General features: G+C 45.2%; 1 protein-coding gene across 2 annotated transcripts in view; it reads left to right on the forward strand.

The window, feature by feature from the left end:
• The first annotated feature begins 2,363 nt into the window (after positions 1–2,363).
• The window catches only part of LOC142463543 (uncharacterized), a 41,870-nt gene continuing 23,815 nt past the window's right edge, over positions 2,364–20,418 (forward strand). Inside the window, exon 1 of one of the 2 annotated variants that reach the window (XM_075566424.1) lies at positions 2,364–5,075. The gene's annotated coding sequence lies outside the window, so the exon portion shown is untranslated. The remainder of the gene's footprint in view (positions 5,076–20,418) is intronic. The other variant, XM_075566425.1, reaches the window with a different exon arrangement.

Consider the following 20,418-nt stretch of genomic DNA (forward strand, 5'->3'; position numbering starts at 1 on the left):
ATGTCACATAAGGGGGTAACATGGGCTTACTCTTGTTTGGCATGGCAGTATGGATGGTGTAATCTTACACTACTACCGATTGGCCTGGTTATCAATGAAGGTTTAGCGTAGTGATGTGCACTGAGCGTGAGCGGTTCCTGTTGTGCATTATTACAGGCATGTTGGCACAACAGGATGTGTATGGGAGGTGGAAGCCCTTGAAGTGTTGGCAGCCTTTGTCATTGTTTTATACATAGTTGGAGGTGGTGACAAGCCTGCTTTAACAGGGGGAGGACGAATCTGCAATTGTCCACTGCCCTCATTGTACCTCTTATTCTGTCTACCCAGAGCAAGCTGTGCAAGAGACTGTGGAAGTCGACGCCTATGCAAGTCGTAGACGTGGGAAGCAGTGGTAAGTGAAAACCAAGTTTCTCGCATTGATGCAGATATAAGAGGTTTACACCCGGAACACAGTATGATCAGCCTTTCATGTGCCTGAATTACATATAGTTTTAGTGATTCCTTTCTCTTGGTGTCCATTGAAATATCAAATCCTGCATTGTCTCTTTCCTGCCACTGTAGGTTCAAACGCTGAACCTCCACATATATATATATGTGATGAAGATATATATACTATTCATACTATATCAGCATGAAGATATACATATACTATTCATTTGAAATATTATGATATACTGACAGCATATATCTACAAAGCAAATATATACTTCTACTAGCACCGAATGTTTCTTTATCAAAAATTGTTTATACTACTGTATATATATATATGAGACTATCTACATATACATTGATTACTTTACTTGCGTTCCTCAGGTCTGAGGTAACGGAGAAACCTGAAGCTAACAGCATGTGAAGAGGCCCAGGATTTGGGTGAGCTTAGATACTACCAAATGTATAAACTCGTTCACTGCTCGGCAGTACAGCATTACATAGCATGCCCAGGTTATCACTTCCCTCGCAATATGGCCGTAGGATTGCCAACGTGCACGCAAGGGAAGATAGGACGCTTATAATTATTAATGATGGTAACTCCGAAGGAAATTCACTTAATTGCACACCACTAATTAAAATATAACCTTTAATGAATTACTTAAAAACATATATTACCGAGTGTGTATATAACGATATTAAAAAGAAATTAAATCAAAGTACAATTAAGTGAATTTCCTTCGGAGTTCAATCACTTTGTACTCCTTATTTTTGCTGATTCACTTCTCAGTTCACAGTTTGCACCCACTTTATGATTATCGATTTGCCTTTGCTATTCTATTTAATTATTAACTCAATTAGTATGATTTTGTGATCACTCCCTATCTCCCCCCCACCCCCTTCTTTTTGCTAACTGCAAAACAGCATCCTTCTCCGGCTCACACAATGGACATTAGTGGGTAACTCACTATTCCCTGTTTTTACTGCGCAAATGTTTGTGAGAAATCAATTTGATTCCAACTATCTTTTGTTTTTCACGCTCATCCTAGGCAGCTCCAACACACAACAGCCCCTTATCAAACTCAGTCAAAAGCATTAAAAAGGCAGAATGCCAAAATTAGGACTGGTCCAACCAGCTTGATTTGGGACAGTTTCACTTAATTTGGCAACCTTATCTAGCCATGTTGCACAATAAAGTTACACTCTCTTCACCATCTAAGGCTTCCGCTGGTTCCAAAATGGAGACCTAAAAACGTTATCGGAGACGTGCCTAATAATTACAGTTGCTAAGAGTTGTGCAGCCGACGTCTTCTAGCCCCTTCCAAACATCTACAGTGGCAAGGGAGTTTCACATTGGCCTTACTGTGGGTTAAAGCCCCGGTGCCACTTTTGCAGGTAAAACTATGGTAAGAATGCCTGCAGTGAGGTACCATCGAATTCTTTGAACATTTGAGGGGTGGCCAGATAATATGATATGTTGATAGGAGGAACAGGGGCTTTTAAGATCGCTAAGTGGTTTAGAGTAAAGCAGACCCGGGATGCAATATAGGGTGCACTGTAAAAAAAATCCCTTATCTTATGCACTGTCGCTCTCTTTCTCTCTCTCTTTTTCCTTGTCCTGCTTAGAGTGTGCAGTGCCGCCTTGCAGAAGCAGTGACCACATCCTGTCCCTCCTGTCTATGTTCCTTCTGATTTTTCGACTGATGTCACCATCCCTGCTTCAAAAGACAACACCTCCCCCTCTGACGTGTGCCCCTCCCGGCTTGTCCCCTTGAGCATGACGTGGATTAAAGGCTCCATGATGCATTCATCTGTCTATCTTTTGTTACCCCCAACTCTTCAGCCCCCCATCCCCCATAACAGTGATGTCAATCTCCAATGACCCAAATCAAATTTGGGGGATCAGGACCAGATAAATGGTATTTTAGGTGCAGTGTCCTGACTCCTTTGAAATCTGAGACATTGAGGCTAAAAATGTAGGTAGATACTGCAAATCAGTGAGGTTGACATATCCCTCATAGACACGGAAGCTGATTTGATAGCAGATAAGGGTTATTTGGCTACTGATGTCTGCCTATTATTCCTCAATTCTTGGCTCTTATCCCCCTTTCCCAAACCCCTTAAACTCAGCCCTCGAGTGCTGCCAACAGGCCAGGTTTGCAAGGCAATATCAAGGGTAATACATACCGAAGCAATTTGTCTTCGTGATGATGATGGTTAGGGTAATTAGGTATGTATGCGTTAATTAGAGAAATTCTTGAGTGCTTAACTTGAGCACCACATTTTAAGGTTCTCTTCTGCCTGCCAGAAGCATAACTAAAATCCTTTAATGTTTTCAGTGCTACCAATTCTCCCACACATGGGCTCTCACACTGGGAGTCATAGCGCCATACTGTGAAACCGCCTTTCAGGGAGATCTGGGATGAAAGTGCACGAGAACTTCCATTAACATGATTTTGGATGTGGACTGTAACAGAACTTGGGAGTCTCCCATATAAATTAGGAGGGTTGAACTGTGCACAGGAAACCGATGCGTTTAATTATTACACACAGCAGCCGATACTAGAAGTCACAGTGCCCAGGTCCATTTGGGAGTAACATAGTAGCACAAATGGAATAATCTGAGCTCTTCATTTGTATAATAAGGACTGCAGCAGGGTGCCCCAGAGCCAAGGCTGCAACCTGATGGTCCCTCCGTTTCCTGTAAAATTAGCCCCACAGTAGGGAGGGCGCCCAAAACTCTGGTGTGGTCTGGTTGTCCTTTCTGGTCTTCAATATTTGCCAATTTTAACTCCCGGGGGATCACTATCAGGTCAATTTGACCTTATGAAGGAGACTGACCTTTCGACCCATTAAACAGTCCTTATGATAGTCCAAGAACGCCATGGCCGTCTGTTCGTTTCTAGGGGAGATCACGCCTGTGTCTCTCTCCCGGAGCGGTGAACGAGATCTGATCGTGAAAAGGAGTACAGTCCGCCTGCGCCGGCGACCATGTGATCGCTACGCAAGCGATTTACGTGTTCGTGACGAAGGAAGACACGCCACATCAGACCAGCATGGAAAAGGTTAAATCAAATCAACTCCCAGAAGGAATAGCTATTTTAATGCTAAAGCATCCCCTTAATGGTACCAGTACCAAAGGTGCCTTCATTCTTAGGCCAAAATTGAACTAAAATCACATTATTGCTTCTTTCAGTGCCGTCTCGATGTGTAACAGACCTATCCCTGTTTAAATAAAGCTGCCTCAGAGCTCTGAGTAATCCAGTAGGGAGCTGGTTAATTGCAGCCAATACATTAACCAGTCTCCACCTGGCTAATTAGAGCTGTAAAACAGCCTCCTGTGGGAAACAGAGAGAGACTCCTTAGTACACAACTGTGCTGACATGAGGAGAGAGCATTGGGCACAGATCAAGACACCAGGACACCACTGACCTGAAGGGCCAACTGCTTAGGTTACCGCTTGAGATTTTGGGGTGTAGGCTGGTAAGGGGCTTTCCCCCCCAGTTTTGTAGAGAGGGACTGGTGAAGTAAGTTAGCCTTGCAAGGGATGACGTCACGGCTTTCTGTTGGCTCACGTGACATCTGAGCTTTAAATCCGCCATTTCAATAGTCCCACATAGCCCAGCCAGAGCTGCTACCGGCACCCCACATGGTGGTAAGTATCTTGGGAAGCAGGGTATCCCCGGCACTGAAATTAACGCGGTTCAGCTCAGGAGACCCCCTGCTTCAAACCTATGACTTAAAAAAAGCAGGATTGCTGCTTTAAGGGCTCTCCCCTGGGTAACCAAATCTGACACCTATAAGTATTATTCATATATTTGTTAAAGTTAGATTTGGGAGGGGTTTGATTTCTTCTGATGTCACTCTGTATTCAACACGCGGTTGCACAGGCAAAGCCTGCTCTGCACCCCTCCCCTTATCTTTGTTGTCTTCCTAATGAGGGGGGGGGGGATAAGGGTAAAGAACACTCTTGATTGACAAACACTTCCCTAATCAGGGGGCCCCTAAGAAATTAAACTGTCAGACTATGTGCGATTGCACCTTTAAGTAATAGGCTATTTAAATACCAACGGGTCAAGAAAGCTTCGAAATCGTAGTGGTCTCTGTTGTATAAAGAAAATCCGAATTTATTGAACGTTGCAATAAAGCTCAGTGGAATGCAGGTTAAAAAAAAGGTGGTTTTTTTTAACAAAGTTTAAGCTATAAAAACAGAAAGGTGAGCGTTTATTTTCTTTAAGGAAAATAGAAAAAGAAGCAGTGGTACTGCGGTTTTGTAAATAAAAAGTAACATTATTCAGTGACCCACTACTACCATCACACTTCATGTACTATGAAATACCCTTTAGTTGCCAGCAGCGAAGCGGTTAATCGCCCATCTGCAGTGACCAACATCTGGAAGTCATCAGCCTCTTCCAACCCCCTGATTTTAAACCTTTCAATGCAGAAGGATCCCTAAACAGATCACAGGGCATTACAGCTCCCCTCCTACATTAGGGAGTTTCGGATTTCAGGGAAAGGTAACACTTTTTTTTTTTTTTTTACTTCCTAATCCTTGATTTCTGGGAAGAGCAGAGAGAGGAGGGAGCTGAGAAGTTCCTTACCATAAGAATCAAGTCAGACATGCGCTGGAGCAAGCAGGAGGCAATGTAAGTTTTTACAGGGGCCTTGCATACTGTAGGGCGCTGGGTTATGTTGCAGGGGTTGAGTAGATGTAGAAGCCGCTGCTTTCTTGCAGAATCCCTGCTTTCTTGCAGACTCCCTGACAGTAATAGTGAAGGAGCTCTCGAGCTCTCATTCGCCGTCATCACAAATCATCCTTTTTAAAGGTTCAGCCCCTAACAGCAGGCAAAAAAAAATAACATTTGCTTAAACAGCATATCAGCATAATGTAAAATATGTACTTATTTGCTTCCTGTGTGAAAAGGAACACACTGGTTTTTGTTTTTCTGTCTGCTTAGCTGACGTAGTTAGAATTCACTCCTTTCGATCGCTTTAATCGGCTGATGGCAGCGTAGTTAGATTAACCCACGTGAATGCCGGAAAGGCTGGCAGCCGCCAGTCTTCCGCATCGCAACCACGTGTTGGCTCGGTGCAGCGAGCGCCCTCCGGCAGGCGCCCCGCGGGACGTGAACCTAAGTGGAGAACAATCCACTGCCGCTCCGATCCCGTGCACTGCTCCAGAACGGGATGTCTCCGTTTAATACATGGTAAAGAAAAGCAACACAGGTCACTGCGGATTTGATAATCTATTTATTGAGCCAATAGCTGTACGACGTTTCGACCAATACAGGTCTTTCCCTTATCCCTTGAGAAAGATCTGTTTAGGTCGAAACGTCGTACAGCTATTGGCTCAATAAATAGATTAGAAACTCCGCAGTGCCCTGTGTTGCTTTTCTTTACCATGTTCATTGGATTACTTACAGGCCGTCCCTGATCACAGAGGCACCGGTAACTGTATTGTTACATTTATTTATGGTGTGCAGCATACATCACTATTTTGCCCGTTTAATACATGACATATCATCTACATCACAGGGCCCCTGGAGTGCTGGCTGTGATGACGTTCAAGATGCATCAAGAGGCACTGAAAGGGTTAAACAGAACAGGATGGGCAGAAAATGTCTAGATCACCAATTTTTCTGTATATACAGCAGTTTTTAAACTGTCACGGAAGAGATTAGGTTCTTAAGCAGCTAAATTCAGTAATAGCCGCACCGTTATGTTTAATGTTCAAGGACTCCATTTCCACAGGCTCAGATTTCCAGAAGATTGGTGTAAAGCAGATGTGGTGCCTATATTCAAAAAGGGAGCTAGATCACAACCGGGGAATTACAGGCCTGTAAGCCTGACTTCAATAGTAGGGAAGCTACTTGAAGGTTTTTTAATACGGGATAATATTCAGGAATACCTAATGGATAACAAAATTACTGAGTAAAAGTCAGCATGGATTTATGAAGGGTAGGTTGTGCCAAGGTAAGTAGGAATTTAGACCAGGGTAATGCAGTTGATGTGGTCTACTTAGATTTCCCAAAGGCTTTTGAAACGGTTCCACACAAGAGGTTAGTGTACAAAATAAAGGAAATTGGTCTGAGTAAAAATATTTGCACATGGATTGAAAACTGGTTGAAGGAGAGAGTTGTCATAAATTAAACCTTTTCAGGGTGGGTTAAAGTTGTGAGTGGAGTACTGGGATCGATACTGGGACCCCTGCTTTTTTAACCAGGTTTATTAATGACCTTGAGGATAGCATGGAGAGCAAAGTCTCCATCTTTACTGGTTACACTAAATTAAGGTAGTTACATCAGGACTGGATGTAACTTTTCTACAGAAGGACTTTGATCAACTGGAAGTGTGGGCAGGTAATTGGCAGATACAGAAAAATATAAAGTTATACATTTGGGAAGCAAGAATACATATAAAATAAATGGGAAAAAATTAGGTCAATCCTTGATGGACACGGATTTAGGCGTGCTTGTAGACAGCAAGTTTAGGAACAGTGCTCCGGCTGGGCTTGGTAGGGCTATAGAAATGGCGGCTTAAATGCCACGCGGGTCAATAGGAAGCCGTGATGCCATCCCTAGAGGCTTCTTATTGGCTCGTGTGACCAGGACATGTAAACCTGTAGAGTGATACCAGCACCCCCTTCTGAGGTAAGTATCTCGGAAAGCAAGGTGTCCCTGGAGGTTGGAGGAAAGGAGATTTCACCAGCAACAAAGGAAAGGGTTCCTTACAGCAGGGATGCACACACTTTTTAGTCTGTCCGTTCTGTACTATGAGAAAATACTTGTAGCATTTTTTTTTAACAACTGTTAATGACATTTTTAATGTATTATAATGTAACAAGCATTTTGGTTTCTATAGCAACCATTTACAAAGTCACACCCCCTTCCTCTTCTGAAACAGGCTCTGGCACACCCCTTTTTGAGCCCTGCCCTCTCTTTAGCAGGGCACAAATTGTATCTAGTGCCTGCCTGGTCACATGATCTTCCCCACATAACTTTGCATCTTGGGTCCTCTTCTGCTGCACTGACAGCCATTTAGTGAACCCCCGGGCCGAATCTTCGCCGATCGATCACAGGAGAACGGATCAATTGGCAACTTAGCTAATTATTTATTGTGTGAATTGTATTGATGCACATATTAAAGGAAACATAAATAAAAACAGCACCTCAAACTGCTGCTTTAAAAAAAAAGTATGAAAGTGCTTACTGTATACTTGTCTGATGATGTGGTGTCAGTAACCTATATTTAACACATGCCGCTGCCTTTAGTTCACTTTGGTCCTAAAACGAACTTCCCCTTAACTCCTCCAGTGCAGTTCTGCCCACAAAGATTCTTGAATCTTTCTAAGGAAGCCATTTACACAGATAAGGTGACATTCTTTTTTTGACCAGCTACGTTAAACCCTTCAGCTTGTTTATCCCCATTATTTTGTCCTGCGCTGAATAATATGACGATAGGAACATATGTGAAGAATATAGATGCATAAATACTGGACATGTGTGTATGTATGTATGTGTGTGTGTGTGTGTGTGTATATATATAATCATCTGTTACATTTCAGTAATGCTTTTTATGATTGGTCAACATGGCTTTTAAAAGTTTGTGTACTTTGCCTGACTGCACAAAATGTTACATTTCTGTATCATTGGGGTAAGTTAGTTTGACCACGTTTAGCCAAGATGAATACAATATTTATTCTTCAAAATCAGAAAGCGACACAGGTTTCCTAAAATAAATACATTTCCTTTCAATAGAAAGCGAAACAATAAGTCGGTCTGAAAAGAAAGAAGGGCCAAGAAAATGGCACATGGACCACATCGGGAAAGATTCCAAGACCTCAGCGTGTACAGCTTGGAGGAGAGAAGGGAGAGGGGGAGACTATGATTTTCATCTTTAAATATCTCAATGGGTTTCAGCAAGGTGCAGGAGGGCAGCATATTGCAGAGCAAGGGAAGAGCTAGAACAAGAAGTTATTCTCTGACGCAGGAGGGTGGGAGGCTCAGGGGAGATGTGAGGAAGAACGTCACTGACAGGGCGGTGGATTCATGGCGTGGCCTCCCAGCAGAGGTGGTAGGTGTTAATACAGTGAGGTAATTCAGCAATGCGTGGGATAGACACAAGGTTATCCTACATATGTAAGGGAGCCAGGGATCTGATAAGACGTGAGGTGGTACAGCAGATGTATTAGGAATACGGGTAGGTCCAAGTGGTTCTGTCACATTCTATGTTACTATGTAGCAGCACGCTGGGATTGTAAATGTAAAAGTACAGTATGTCCATATCCCTCAGTAACACCACATTTGAACATTGCTTTTTTATATATACTGTAGTAGGAGGTAACAGAGCTGCCTTCCTGGTGTGGAAATATCTCTGCTTATTTCATAATCTTTCCTTCTTACGTTGGTTTGTGTCTGTTGAAAGTGATTTTTTTTCCCCCCACTTTAATTTTTGCAATTATTTTGATAATTTGACAATTTCCTGTGAGTAACTGCATTGAGTCATCTAAATTGGAACTGCGACATGTGATTTCTGGGACATGTGTATATAAATACATACATATGAAATAGTTTTAATTTGCGTAGGGATTTCTTCAGGACAAGGAAGGTGTCTGTATCCAGGAAGACCTATTTACGGTTAGCTCAACGCCGTATGCTTTAAACTTTTCCTACTTCTTAACTTTTCTCTCTCACTCCATCATCTGCCCATCTGTCCAATCCTTTTACGAAGCCCTGTATGCAAGTATTCAATTGGCTTTAGCGTGTTAAATGTAAAGGTTCCATTTGTCAATGAGTCACAGTGACCAAGCTTGCTATGAGTCTGACAGACTGCAGTGTTATGTGTCAAGGTTTGATGGTTTTAGCTGCTAGTCTGGTATGGGCAGTCTGGGAAAATCATAGCATGTTTGATATATACTGTAGTATTCGTGTGTATGTGTGTATATATATATAATATATATCTATACACACACCTTAGCAAACGTGCTATATATTATATATATACATATATATATATATATTGTGACAAACAGCTTACTCCGGGGCTCCGCTGCTTGTCCGGGACGGTTAGAACACGGTCTTTTGGGGTAGGTTAAATGAGGAGGCGTCACGTACTGTTCCTTTAAACAGGCTGTGCCTGGTTTATTCAGTCCCAGGCACTGAGACTGCCACAGTGCATACAACAAAACACATCAAAACAAAAGCTGCTCACCTGAGCGATAACTTAACTTAGATTTCCCTAACTCAGGGTGGAAGTGGCTTTTCCACTTTCCAACAACAAAACAAGGTACTTTTGCAGAGTTAGCCAAATGAACAGAACAATTGAACCTGTGTGGGGAAGGGGCTTCTCCCCACTGTGTTCAGCAGCCTTCCAGGCTCTGGAGAAGAGACAAGAGCAAACAGGAAATCAGTCTTACATACCTGATTTCTAATTAGCATGACAGGTGACAGAAATCCCTCAGTTCCAGCGCTTGCCCAAAACTGTGGGATGGAGTGCATGTATTATAAGGCTGCACTCCCAGGCCAGACAGGATAGAAACTGTTCAGTATCCTGGGAGCCCTATATATGGAATTTATTACCATCCCCTGGTTTCTGTCACATATCCTCCCCCCCAGCTCAGACCCTGAGGGATGAGCGACCATGGATATTAGGGAGTGCATCCTTGACAACCCGTCAGCATTGCCATGTTTGTGCCCTGACCTGTGTTCCACAGAAAATTTAAAGGGTTGTAGGCTTAGGAACCACCTGGTCACTCTAGCATTCTTTTCCCTGTTTTGACACATCCAGGTAAGGGGTGCATGATCTGTGACCAACCGGAATTTTCTCCCCAACAGGTAGTATTTGAGCGTCTCTACAGCCCACTTTATTGCGAGACACTCTTTCTCTACTATGGAGTAATTTTTCTCCTGGGGATTTAGTTTCCTACTTAAATAAAGGATGGGGTGTTCCTCCCCTTGAGACTCCTGGGAGAGTACCGCCCCCAGCCCTACCTCAGATGCGTCGGTTTGGACTACGAACTCTTTGGAGAAGTCAGGTGTGACCAACACTGGTTGGGCACAGAGAGCTTCTTTCAGGCTTCTAAAGGCCTGTTCGGTTTCGGGGGACCACTTTACCATAAGTGGTCCTCTTGCTTTTGTGAGGTCGGTTAGTGGGGTTGCCTTAGTCGCAAAATTGGGAATAAACCTTCTATAGTACCCAATTAACCCCAAAAAGGTCCTTACTTGTTTTTTTGTAACTGGCCTTGGCCAACCTTGTATCGCCTCCACTTTGAGTGTTTGGGGTTTGAGTAAACCTCTGCCAATAGAATACCCCAGATACTTGGCCTCCTCCAGACCAATGGTGCATTTAGCGGGGTTAGCAGTTAGTCCAGCAGACCGAACTGCGTCGAGCACAGCTTGGACCTTTGGAAGGTGGGATTGCCAATCTTCACTATGGATTACCACATCATCCAGGTAGGCAGCAGCATACCGAGCATGTGGTTTTAAAATTTTATCCATCATTCTTTGGAATGTGGCGGGAGCTCCATGTAAGCCAAAAGGCAGCACCCTATACTGAAAGAGGCCGTCTGGGGTTGAGAAGGCTGTCTTTTCTTTTGCCCTTTCTGTGAGGGGAACCTGCCAGTACCCTTTTGTTAGGTCTAGGGTTGTGAGATATCGGGCTTTGCCCAGTCTCTCTACAAGTTCATCTACCCTGGGCATAGGGTAAGTATCAAATTTTGACACCGCGTTTAGTTTCCGGTAGTCATTACAAAACCTTGTTGTACCATCTGGCTTTGGGACTAAGACTATAGGGCTGTTCCACCCACTTTGGGATTCCTCAATTACGCCTAGTTTTAGCATTTTTTTAACCTCTAAACTTATAGCCTCTCTTTTGGCCTCTGGGATTCGGTACGGTTTAAGGTTAACTCGGACCCCCGGTTCAGAGACTAGGTCATGTTCAATTACGCTAGTTCTACCTGGCTGTGTAGAGAAGATTTCTTTGTTTCTGCTCACTAAATTCTGAACCTCTTGTTTCTGATGAACAGACAGGGTTTCAGCTATGCTAACCTCTGGGTCAGTTTCTTGACTCTCTGACGGACCTGGGGTTACTAGGGTTGACAAGACTTCTCTATCTTTCCAGGGCTTGAGTAGGTTTATATGGTAAATTTGCTCAGGTTTCCTCCTACCTGGCTGTCTTACCTTATAATTTACTTCTCCCACTCTTTCCAAGACCTCATATGGCCCATGCCATTTAGCAAGGAATTTACTTTCCACGGTGGGAACCAGAACTAGTACCCTATCACCTGGAAAAAAAATTCTGACCCTAGCACCCTTATTATACGTATTCCTCTGTGCTTCTTGAGCTTTCTCCATGTGTTCCCTCACTATGGGTAGGACTGCAGCAATGCAGTCCTGCATCTGGACAACATGCTCTATTACACTTCTGTAAGGGGTAACCTCGTGTTCCCAAGTCTCTTTGGCTATATCCAGTAAGCCCCTTGGGTGTCGGCCATACAATAGTTCAAACGGGGAGAAGCCTGTGGATGATTGGGGAACTTCCCTAATGGCAAATAACAGGTACGGTAACAAACAATCCCAGTTTTTCCCATCTTTATCGACCGCCCGCCGTAACATGCTCTTTAAGGTTTTATTGAACCTTTCCACTAAACCATCTGTTTGTGGATGATAGACTGAGGTTCTGAGATGCTTGATTTTTAGGAGTTTACATAACTCTTTTGTTACTTGGGACATAAACGGTGTTCCCTGGTCAGATAGAATCTCTTTAGGAATTCCAACCCGGGAAAACAGAACTACTAACTCTTTTGCTATGTTTTTGGCCGAGGTGCTACGTAGGGGAACTGCCTCCGGATATCGGGTGGCATAATCTAATATTACCAATATATGCTGATGTCCCCTAGCAGACTTTATTAGGGGTCCTACTAGATCCATAGCAATCCGGTCAAATGGTACCTCTATTATGGGAAGGGGTACCAATGGGCTGCGGTACGCCTTGAACGGGGCGGTGATCTGACATGCTGGGCATGAGGAACAATAATTCGTAATTTCTGCCAGAACCCCAGGCCAATAGAAGCTTCGGAGAACCTTTTCTTTTGTCTTTTCCACCCCTAGGTGTCCCCCCAATGGATGACTATGTGCGAGGTGTAACACTACATTACGGAATGTCCGTGGTACCAACAATTGTTTAGTTGTAACTGATTTTCTTTTATCAACCCGATATACTAGGTCGTTCTCTACCTCGAAGTAGGGGTAAGCAAGCGACCTATCTGGTTGGCCAAGAGTACTATTCAGGTCCCGTATATTTCCCCTTGCTACCTCTAATGTGGGGTCCTCCCACTGGGCCTTCTTAAAACTCCCAGGACTGACCTCTAGGTCAGCGAGGGTCTTATCCGGTTCTGGGGTGGTAAGTGTCTGATCAACATCCTGATTTGGGGTATTCCCTACCAAAGTAGTGATGGGGAAGGGAATTTTACAGCACTCCTCCTTTTCCCCCTTCTTATTTGGGCCCTCGTCAACCTCCATTTCTGAAAACGGGAAAGGATTTATTTCTTCTAATACTTCGTTATGGTCCGCTATTGAACTCTGGGCGCTATTCTGAGCGGGGGACCACATTTTTAGAAAATGGGGAAAGTCGGTCCCTATTAACACATCATGTGCCAGTTTGGGTACAATACCCACCTTGAAATCTAAAGAACCAAACTCTGTTTCAAAAAAAACATCAACAGTGGAATATTCATGATTATCCCCATGTATACAACAAATTGCCATTCTTTGTGAACTGTTTCCCTGTTTCTTCTTAATGGGCAAGAGGTATTCGGACACTAGTGTGACCATGCTCCCAGAGTCCAGAAGTGCCCGAACCCTCCTACCATTAACCTTTACAAATGCCCACAGATGGTTATTCAAGGGGTCCTCTGGGCTAGGGCGCATACATTGGGACAACAGCGAATAAGGTTCCACGCTGTTGCATTGCATGGGCTCATCATTTAGTGGGCAGATTTTTGCTGTGTGGCCCCTCTCATGACAATTTACACATTTAGGTACATAGTCTGTGTCCCACTTAGAGCCTTTTCCCGGCTCCCCATGTTGGCTATTGCCCTTAGTGTGCGAACCACTGTTGCTGGTGCTGCGTGAAGGTGGTCGCCGCTCTTCAGCTCCCCTTAACCCCGGTACCCTTTTACCGTCTCTGGAAGAGTCCTGGAACCTCGGGTAGTGGGGTTGCTCCACGACTGGGGGTTGCGGGTGCTCTCCTGCTGCATTGTACCTTTCTACGAGGGCCACAAGCTCATCCGCATTGTGGGGGTCACTCCGACTGACCCAATGGCGTAAGGCAGAGGGAAGTTTCCTCAAGAACTGGTCCATGACCAACCGTTCCACGATGTGGCTTGCTGAGTTGATCTCGGGTTGTAGCCACTTCCGGGCGAGGTGGATGAGGTCATACATCTGGCTTCGGGTGGCTTTATCCATCGTGAAGGACCATGCGTGAAACCTTTGGGCGCGAACAGCCGTGGTTACGCCGAGGCGGGCGAGGATCTCGAACTTCAATTTTGCATAGACGTTAGCTTCGGCTGGCTCTAGATCAAAGTAAGCCTTCTGGGGTTCGCCGCTTAGGAAGGGTGCGATTAGACCAGCCCACTCAGCTTCTGGCCATCCCTCTCTCTGTGCCGTGCGTTCAAACGTGAGAAGATAGGCTTCCACATCATCCGAGGGTCCCATCTTCTGAAGGTTGTGGCTTGCCCTGGTCATTTTCGGAACTGGGGCTGCCGCTGCCAGTGGAAGGTTACTGATAGTCCCCCTCAGGATCTCGAGTTCCTGCTGTAAGCCCTGAGCGAACCGCTGTTGCTCCTCTCTCAGCAAGCGGTTTGTCTCTTGCTGGTTTGCATTCGCCTGTTGCAGGGCTTCATTCGCGTCTTTCTGGACAGCGACATTGCGTACCAGCGCACTCACCACGTCTTCCATCTTGTTTGGAGAGAGAGAAAAAAAACTTTTTTTTTTTTTTTTTTTTTTTTTAAAGTTCTTTAACCCCCAGACCTTTTAGTGTTCTGCCCGCATTCTCCACCATATGTGACAAACAGCTTACTCCGGGGCTCCGCTGCTTGTCCGGGACGGTTAGAACACGGTCTTTTGGGGTAGGTTAAATGAGGAGGCGTCACGTACTGTTCCTTTAAACAGGCTGTGCCTGGTTTATTCAGTCCCAGGCACTGAGACTGCCACAGTGCATACAACAAAACACATCAAAACAAAAGCTGCTCACCTGAGCGATAACTTAACTTAGATTTCCCTAACTCAGGGTGGAAGTGGCTTTTCCACTTTCCAACAACAAAACAAGGTACTTTTGCAGAGTTAGCCAAATGAACAGAACAATTGAACCTGTGTGGGGAAGGGGCTTCTCCCCACTGTGTTCAGCAGCCTTCCAGGCTCTGGAGAAGAGACAAGAGCAAACAGGAAATCAGTCTTACATACCTGATTTCTAATTAGCATGACAGGTGACAGAAATCCCTCAGTTCCAGCGCTTGCCCAAAACTGTGGGATGGAGTGCATGTATTATAAGGCTGCACTCCCAGGCCAGACAGGATAGAAACTGTTCAGTATCCTGGGAGCCCTATATATGGAATTTATTACCATCCCCTGGTTTCTGTCACATATCCTCCCCCCCAGCTCAGACCCTGAGGGATGAGCGACCATGGATATTAAGGAGTGCATCCTTGACAACCCGTCAGCATTGCCATGTTTGTGCCCTGACCTGTGTTCCACAGAAAATTTAAAGGGTTGTAGGCTTAGGAACCACCTGGTCACTCTAGCATTCTTTTCCCTGTTTTGACACATCCAGGTAAGGGGTGCATGATCTGTGACCAACCGGAATTTTCTCCCCAACAGGTAGTATTTGAGCGTCTCTACAGCCCACTTTATTGCGAGACACTCTTTCTCTACTATGGAGTAATTTTTCTCCTGGGGATTTAGTTTCCTACTTAAATAAAGGATGGGGTGTTCCTCCCCTTGAGACTCCTGGGAGAGTACCGCCCCCAGCCCTACCTCAGATGCGACGGTTTGGACTACGAACTCTTTGGAGAAGTCAGGTGTGACCAACACTGGTTGGGCACAGAGAGCTTCTTTCAGGCTTCTAAAGGCCTGTTCGGTTTCGGGGGACCACTTTACCATAAGTGGTCCTCTTGCTTTTGTGAGGTCGGTTAGTGGGGTTGCCTTAGTCGCAAAATTGGGAATAAACCTTCTATAGTACCCAATTAACCCCAAAAAGGTCCTTACTTGTTTTTTTGTAACTGGCCTTGGCCAACCTTGTATCGCCTCCACTTTGAGTGTTTGGGGTTTGAGTAAACCTCTGCCAATAGAATACCCCAGATACTTGGCCTCCTCCAGACCAATGGTGCATTTAGCGGGGTTAGCAGTTAGTCCAGCAGACCGAACTGCGTCGAGCACAGCTTGGACCTTTGGAAGGTGGGATTGCCAATCTTCACTATGGATTACCACATCATCCAGGTAGGCAGCAGCATACCGAGCATGTGGTTTTAAAATTTTATCCATCATTCTTTGGAATGTGGCGGGAGCTCCATGTAAGCCAAAAGGCAGCACCCTATACTGAAAGAGGCCGTCTGGGGTTGAGAAGGCTGTCTTTTCTTTTGCCCTTTCTGTGAGGGGAACCTGCCAGTACCCTTTTGTTAGGTCTAGGGTTGTGAGATATCGGGCTTTGCCCAGTCTCTCTACAAGTTCATCTACCCTGGGCATAGGGTAAGTATCAAATTTTGACACCGCGTTTAGTTTCCGGTAGTCATTACAAAACCTTGTTGTACCATCTGGCTTTGGGACTAAGACTATAGGGCTGTTCCACCCACTTTGGGATTCCTCAATTACGCCTAGTTTTAGCATTTTTTTAACCTCTAAACTTATAGCCTCTCTTTTGGCCTCTGGGATTCGGTACGGTTTAAGGTTAACTCGGACCCCCGGTTCAGAGACTAGGTCATGTTCAATTACGCTAGTTCTACCTGGCTGTGTAGAGAAGATTTCTTTGTTTCTGCTCACTAAATTCTGAACCTCTTGTTTCTGATGAACAGACAGGGTTTCAGCTATGCTAACCTCTGGGTCAGTTTCTTGACTCTCTGACGGACCTGGGGTTACTAGGGTTGACAAGACTTCTCTATCTTTCCAGGGCTTGAGTAGGTTTATATGGTAAATTTGCTCAGGTTTCCTCCTACCTGGCTGTCTTACCTTATAATTTACTTCTCCCACTCTTTCCAAGACCTCATATGGCCCATGCCATTTAGCAAGGAATTTACTTTCCACGGTGGGAACCAGAACTAGTACCCTATCACCTGGAAAAAAAATTCTGACCCTAGCACCCTTATTATACGTATTCCTCTGTGCTTCTTGAGCTTTCTCCATGTGTTCCCTCACTATGGGTAGGACTGCAGCAATGCAGTCCTGCATCTGGACAACATGCTCTATTACACTTCTGTAAGGGGTAACCTCGTGTTCCCAAGTCTCTTTGGCTATATCCAGTAAGCCCCTTGGGTGTCGGCCATACAATAGTTCAAACGGGGAGAAGCCTGTGGATGATTGGGGAACTTCCCTAATGGCAAATAACAGGTACGGTAACAAACAATCCCAGTTTTTCCCATCTTTATCGACCGCCCGCCGTAACATGCTCTTTAAGGTTTTATTGAACCTTTCCACTAAACCATCTGTTTGTGGATGATAGACTGAGGTTCTGAGATGCTTGATTTTTAGGAGTTTACATAACTCTTTTGTTACTTGGGACATAAACGGTGTTCCCTGGTCAGATAGAATCTCTTTAGGAATTCCAACCCGGGAAAACAGAACTACTAACTCTTTTGCTATGTTTTTGGCCGAGGTGCTACGTAGGGGAACTGCCTCCGGATATCGGGTGGCATAATCTAATATTACCAATATATGCTGATGTCCCCTAGCAGACTTTATTAGGGGTCCTACTAGATCCATAGCAATCCGGTCAAATGGTACCTCTATTATGGGAAGGGGTACCAATGGGCTGCGGTACGCCTTGAACGGGGCGGTGATCTGACATGCTGGGCATGAGGAACAATAATTCGTAATTTCTGCCAGAACCCCAGGCCAATAGAAGCTTCGGAGAACCTTTTCTTTTGTCTTTTCCACCCCTAGGTGTCCCCCCAATGGATGACTATGTGCGAGGTGTAACACTACATTACGGAATGTCCGTGGTACCAACAATTGTTTAGTTGTAACTGATTTTCTTTTATCAACCCGATATACTAGGTCGTTCTCTACCTCGAAGTAGGGGTAAGCAAGCGACCTATCTGGTTGGCCAAGAGTACTATTCAGGTCCCGTATATTTCCCCTTGCTACCTCTAATGTGGGGTCCTCCCACTGGGCCTTCTTAAAACTCCCAGGACTGACCTCTAGGTCAGCGAGGGTCTTATCCGGTTCTGGGGTGGTAAGTGTCTGATCAACATCCTGATTTGGGGTATTCCCTACCAAAGTAGTGATGGGGAAGGGAATTTTACAGCACTCCTCCTTTTCCCCCTTCTTATTTGGGCCCTCGTCAACCTCCATTTCTGAAAACGGGAAAGGATTTATTTCTTCTAATACTTCGTTATGGTCCGCTATTGAACTCTGGGCGCTATTCTGAGCGGGGGACCACATTTTTAGAAAATGGGGAAAGTCGGTCCCTATTAACACATCATGTGCCAGTTTGGGTACAATACCCACCTTGAAATCTAAAGAACCAAACTCTGTTTCAAAAAAAACATCAACAGTGGAATATTCATGATTATCCCCATGTATACAACAAATTGCCATTCTTTGTGAACTGTTTCCCTGTTTCTTCTTAATGGGCAAGAGGTATTCGGACACTAGTGTGACCATGCTCCCAGAGTCCAGAAGTGCCCGAACCCTCCTACCATTAACCTTTACAAATGCCCACAGATGGTTATTCAAGGGGTCCTCTGGGCTAGGGCGCATACATTGGGACAACAGCGAATAAGGTTCCACGCTGTTGCATTGCATGGGCTCATCATTTAGTGGGCAGATTTTTGCTGTGTGGCCCCTCTCATGACAATTTACACATTTAGGTACATAGTCTGTGTCCCACTTAGAGCCTTTTCCCGGCTCCCCATGTTGGCTATTGCCCTTAGTGTGCGAACCACTGTTGCTGGTGCTGCGTGAAGGTGGTCGCCGCTCTTCAGCTCCCCTTAACCCCGGTACCCTTTTACCGTCTCTGGAAGAGTCCTGGAACCTCGGGTAGTGGGGTTGCTCCACGACTGGGGGTTGCGGGTGCTCTCCTGCTGCATTGTACCTTTCTACGAGGGCCACAAGCTCATCCGCATTGTGGGGGTCACTCCGACTGACCCAATGGCGTAAGGCAGAGGGAAGTTTCCTCAAGAACTGGTCCATGACCAACCGTTCCACGATGTGGCTTGCTGAGTTGATCTCGGGTTGTAGCCACTTCCGGGCGAGGTGGATGAGGTCATACATCTGGCTTCGGGTGGCTTTATCCATCGTGAAGGACCATGCGTGAAACCTTTGGGCGCGAACAGCCGTGGTTACGCCGAGGCGGGCGAGGATCTCGAACTTCAATTTTGCATAGACGTTAGCTTCGGCTGGCTCTAGATCAAAGTAAGCCTTCTGGGGTTCGCCGCTTAGGAAGGGTGCGATTAGACCAGCCCACTCAGCTTCTGGCCATCCCTCTCTCTGTGCCGTGCGTTCAAACGTGAGAAGATAGGCTTCCACATCATCCGAGGGTCCCATCTTCTGAAGGTTGTGGCTTGCCCTGGTCATTTTCGGAACTGGGGCTGCCGCTGCCAGTGGAAGGTTACTGATAGTCTCCCTCAGGATCTCGAGTTCCTGCTGTAAGCCCTGAGCGAACCGCTGTTGCTCCTCTCTCAGCAAGCGGTTTGTCTCTTGCTGGTTTGCATTCGCCTGTTGCAGGGCTTCATTCGCGTCTTTCTGGACAGCGACATTGCGTACCAGCGCACTCACCACGTCTTCCATCTTGTTTGGAGAGAGAGAAAAAAAACTTTTTTTTTTTTTTTTTTTTTTTTAAAGTTCTTTAACCCCCAGACCTTTTAGTGTTCTGCCCGCATTCTCCACCATATGTGACAAACAGCTTACTCCGGGGCTCCGCTGCTTGTCCGGGACGGTTAGAACACAGTCTTTTGGGGTAGGTTAAATGAGGAGGCGTCACGTACTGTTCCTTTAAACAGGCTGTGCCTGGTTTATTCAGTCCCAGGCACTGAGACTGCCACAGTGCATACAACAAAACACATCAAAACAAAAGCTGCTCACCTGAGCGATAACTTAACTTAGATTTCCCTAACTCAGGGTGGAAGTGGCTTTTCCACTTTCCAACAACAAAACAAGGTACTTTTGCAGAGTTAGCCAAATGAACAGAACAATTGAACCTGTGTGGGGAAGGGGCTTCTCCCCACTGTGTTCAGCAGCCTTCCAGGCTCTGGAGAAGAGACAAGAGCAAACAGGAAATCAGTCTTACATACCTGATTTCTAATTAGCATGACAGGTGACAGAAATCCCTCAGTTCCAGCGCTTGCCCAAAACTGTGGGATGGAGTGCATGTATTATAAGGCTGCACTCCCAGGCCAGACAGGATAGAAACTGTTCAGTATCCTGGGAGCCCTATATATGGAATTTATTACCATCCCCTGGTTTCTGTCACAATATATATATATATATATATATATATATATATATATGTATATATATAATATATAGCAGGTTTGCCAAGGTTCGTTGAGGTTTAACACACTGAAATGGGCATTAAATGCTAATGACTTAAATGAGAGCTAACACCCGTTTGGGTGTGTTAACCCATAACGGACACAATAAATTACCCCCGCAAGGAAAAAGGTCTATTAATCATGCTTTCCAACATGGCATCAAAGCACGTATGCTATGTTCTGTAAAGACGCTGCTGTGCGCTGGAAAATATTTTCGTTCCATTCATTCGAACAGAGCTGATCTCTTCTGC

This window comes from Ascaphus truei, chromosome 11 (assembly GCF_040206685.1).
Source record: "Ascaphus truei isolate aAscTru1 chromosome 11, aAscTru1.hap1, whole genome shotgun sequence".
In the NCBI taxonomy this organism is placed as follows: domain Eukaryota; kingdom Metazoa; phylum Chordata; class Amphibia; order Anura; family Ascaphidae; genus Ascaphus; species Ascaphus truei.